The sequence below is a fragment of the Triticum aestivum genome, chromosome 6D (genome assembly GCF_018294505.1).
Source record: "Triticum aestivum cultivar Chinese Spring chromosome 6D, IWGSC CS RefSeq v2.1, whole genome shotgun sequence".
NCBI classification, from domain to species: domain Eukaryota; kingdom Viridiplantae; phylum Streptophyta; class Magnoliopsida; order Poales; family Poaceae; genus Triticum; species Triticum aestivum.
Genome location: NC_057811.1, coordinates 285,770,186 through 285,774,760, shown reverse-complemented (window position 1 = coordinate 285,774,760; position 4,575 = coordinate 285,770,186).

Below are 4,575 nucleotides of genomic sequence, written 5' to 3'. Positions count from 1 at the left end.
GAGGGGCGCGGCCCGAGCGGAGCGCAAGCGCGTGGGGGACCGGTGCTTGGGCGCGAGGCAAGACGCCGCTGCGGCGGGCCGGCCGCGGAAGACGCGTGCGACGAGGAGGCGCGAGGGTCCGGCCGCACGGGTGGCAGCGAGCTTGGGCGGACGAGGCGTGCACGCGGGCGCGGCGAGAGCGAGGGCACAAGCACGGCGACGCGTCGGGCGTGACGGCGGGCATGCGGTCGCGACGGGGGCGAGGGCGTGCATGAGCAGGAGCGGCCGTGGCGGCGAGTTCGTTATGCCTGCTACGTGTTCGAAGAAATGACGAGGACGGACAGCTGGTGAAATGGGATGAAAATAAGGTAGCAGCGTTGGGTGCAGTGAGTTTGTCCGGTCTCTATCCGGCGTTTGTTCTCCTTATTTCTATCTATACAGAGAAAATCCGAACAAAATGGGTATAAATTTTGGGTCGTGCAGTGGAGTTGGCCTCAAGTGTTGGCGCCAACCAAAACCAGACGAGGCAGGAGAGGAGTGAAGGAGGTGAAGTAGGAAACGACAAAGTGAGTACACCCACCGCATAGGTCCCGTTGGCCAATGGGCGATGCGGGCAGCCCAACGGTGCCACGTACAGAGGAGCAAGGGGCGAGGCCGGGGTGTCCGGACGTGCGCTTCTGCTCCTACATCGCATTGGGCGGGCCTGCATCCCCAAATATTCAGGTCCGCTGGACAGGGACACATGCAATGATGAGTTCTTGAGCCTCTTCCCTGAAACGATGGTCAAGCACATTCTCACGGAGGAGTCCGACCATGCGGCATTGGTCATCCGGGCGGCGGCATCACTGGATGCTAGGAGGTTTAAGAAACAAACGGGGTTTAAGTTTGAAGAGGCCTGGACACGGCACGATGATTATGAACAAATGATCCTGAGGGCCTGGGAGCAAGCAAAACTGCAGCATGGGGAGCGGGCGGGGATGTGCAGCAAGTTGGGCACCTTGTCAAAGGCCATGCAGACTTGGAGTCGCGAGGTTTTTGGCTCTCTCCGCAAACAGATCAGCAAGCTAAAGGTACAGCTAAAAGACGCGAAAGAAAGGGCGCTGGTGACCGGTTACTTTCAGGAGGTCAAGGATGTGGAGAGTCAGCTACATGATTTGTATGAGATGGAGGAGATTTACTATAAACAGCGCTCACGTATTGACTGGCTGTAGTGGGGCGATCATAACACAAAATATTTTCAGAACCGGGCGTCTCATCGAAGAAGGAAAAACACGGTGAAAGCTCTTCGTAGGGAGGATGGCACGCTCTGCAATTCTGATGAAGATATGCGTGCTTTGGCTGCGAACTTCTATGCTACTTTGTTCAGGTCTGAGGGCTCACATGCAGCGGCCAGTGTGTTACAACACATTGCTGCAGTAGTCTCGGACGAGATGAATGGGAAGCTTACAGCCGGGATCACTGATGCTGAGATAGAGACTGCTCTATTTCAGATGGGCCCTACGAAAGCACCGGGCCCGGACGGTTTTCCGGCCTTGTTCTATCAACGACACTGGTCGTTAGTCAAGGAGGATGTGTGCAAGTCAGGTGAAGGAGTTTCTGCATGGGATAGCGACACCAGAATGTTTCAATGACACTATTATTGTGATGATACCTAAAATCAATTCACCGGAGTTGATGTCTCGGTTTAGACCGATCAGTTTGTGTAATGTACTTTACAAAATAGCAACAAAGGTTCTTGCCAATAGGCTCAAGGGGATCCTTCCGGTTTTGATCTCAGAAGAGCAAAGCGCTTTTGTACCGGGACGGCTCATCACGGATAATGTTCTGGTGGCATATGAGTGTGTGCATGCTATCAGAATGAGGAGGTGGAGGAAGCCGTTGTGCGCGGTTAAGTTAGATATGATGAAGGCTTACGATAGGGTGGAGTGGAGCTTTCTGGGGAGGGTGTTGGAGAGGTTTGGTTTTCATGCAAATTGGATTCAAATGGTTATGAGGTGTGTGACGTCGGCAAGGTTCACGGTGAAACTCAATGGGGGGGTGTCAAATTCTTTTCTGCCGACAAGGGGTCTCAGGCAAGGTGATCCTTTATCGCCTTACCTATTTTTGTTCTGTGTGGAGGGATTCTCGGCGCTGCTTAAGAATGCACAAAGTTCTGGAGACATTAAGGGGGTGTCTTTTGGGAGCACTGGCCCCATGGTCACCCACCTCCTCTTTGCGGATGATAGCATTGTGTTCCTTGAAGGTTCTGAGAGTAATCTTCTCGCCCTTAAAACAATCCTCGGAGACTATGAGGTGGCATCGGGACAGAAAGTTAACTTGCAAAAATCTTCTATTTTCTTTGGCAAAGGAAGCACAGATGATACCAAAGACCACCTTAAGGCAGTGATCGGGATCACATCCGAAGCTCTAAGTGAGAAATATTTGGGGCTGCCCACAGCTGTGGGGAAATCAAAGGAGGGAACTTTTAAATATGCCCGGGAGAGTGCAAAAGGGAAGGTCACGGGATGGAAGGGGCAAGGTCTATCTAAGAAGGCTCGTGAGGTTTTGGTCAAATCGGGGCTCCAGTCAACCCCAACTTTCACCATGAGTTGCTTTCAGCTCACCAAGAAATTGTGCGGGAATCTGACATCTATCTCTTCTAACTTTTGGTGGGGTGAAGCTAATGGTGAGAAAAAGGTTCACTGGATTGCATGGAAGCAAATGTGTGACAGTAAGCAGGAGGGAGGAATGGGATTTTGAGACATGGAAGCTTTTAACAAGGCCTTACTTGCTAAGCAGGCCTGGCGACTGTTGCAGGTCCCTTCATCTCTATGCGCCCGCGTCCTCAAGGCCCGCTACTATGACCATGGGTCTATCCTCAATGCAACCTGCCCCGGTGGTGCATCATATACCTTCAGGAGCATTTTGCATGGCAGAAACTTGCTCTTGGATGGTCTTATATGGCGGGTGGGTGATGGGTCGTCCATCCGCATTCATCATGATAATTGGATCCCTCGTAAGGGTAGCCTAAGGCCACTGGGCCAAGGGTATGTGACGGGGATGACGAGGGTGAGCGACCTCCTAAATGACGCGGCATCAGGATGGGATCGACACAAGCTAGAAGCAATGTTTACAGAAGATGATGTTCAGATATACTTCAGATTTGTGTGGGTGGCCTGGGTACAGACGACTTCTTAGCATGGAACTTTACGAAGGATGGGAAATTCTCAGTAAAATCAGCTTATCACTTATGCATGGAGAAGAAGAGGGCGAGAACTGGACAGTCGGGCTCGTCATCTACGGCGGTGAACCACCGGAGTTAGCTGGCGCTGTGGGGTACCGACGCGCCGGGGAAGGTGTTGATACACGTGCAGCGGCTGATCAAGAACGGCTTGGCAGTCGGATCTGAACTTCTTCGTAGAAGGATCAAGCCTGGCGTGTTTTGCCCAGCGTGTGGACGTGAAGAAACTATGTATCACAGATTTTGGGGCTGCTATCATTCCATGCTTTTCTGGAAGGAGCTGAACTCGGTATTGGGTGCGAGGGTGGCGAACCCACCTAGTTCGATGTGCACTCAGGGTTCGGTCGCATCATGGATGCTTCAGTGGATGTCCGATGCTTCGGAGGATGACAAGTCAGCGATGGTGCAAGGATTATATGCTATATGGCTGGCTAGAAATGACACCCGAGATGGGAAACGAATAGAAGAGGCCAAGATGGTGGCGAGAAGAGTAGCAGTGCTTATGGATGAATGGAAGAAAGTGCGGATGCGGCCAGAAAGCTTGACTGCACCAACCCAACGAGCAAGATGGGAGCCACCGGCATCGGGCAGGATAAAGGCCAGTGTTGATGGAGCTATGTCGCGGACGGGGCAGGGAGGAGGCACTGGGGTAGTGTTCAGAGATGAAGCGGGAGCTTTTAGAGGTGCGAACGCTGTTTTCTTTCCGGACATCACAACGGCAGAAATGGCCGAGTTACGGGCATGCAGGAGGGCGGTGGCATTAGCTCTACAAAGAGGAGTACCCAAACTCCACCTGGAGATCGACTGTCTGAACGTGGCCCGAATGCTGAACGAGAAAGATCAAAATCTGTCGGCGGTGGGCATCATAGTGGAAGAGATCAAGGGGTTGGCTACAAATTTGGGGGAGTTCAAAGCTACATGGGCGTGGAGGGAGGCGAATAAAGCGGCTCATGAGGTCGCCCGGTTCGGCTTTTGTAATAGCGTTTCGGTTCCGTGGGAGACTTATCCTTCAGATTGTATTCTGAGTATTGTGTCTGATGAACTTCCTGGTTTAATTTAATAAAGTGGGGAAGTGATTATAGAAAAAACGACTGTGCGCCCACCCAATTCCGTTGCCACATTTGTGCTTGTCCTGCTCCGCCGACCCGACCGGACCGGCTAGCTTCATGGGCTTGGGCTGTACCAGGACCTACCAGCACGCCACTTAAGGCCACAACACATGCGGGCATAGTGGATCTGTACTACACAAGCGACAAATCAGTCCTCCCCCGTACACGTGGAAGAAGGATCGAGAGCCGACTAGGCCCAGTCGGGTTGTTTAGGCCAACTCGACGGCGCGACCCAAACGGACGTTTGTTTTGTTCGGATTTTGTTCG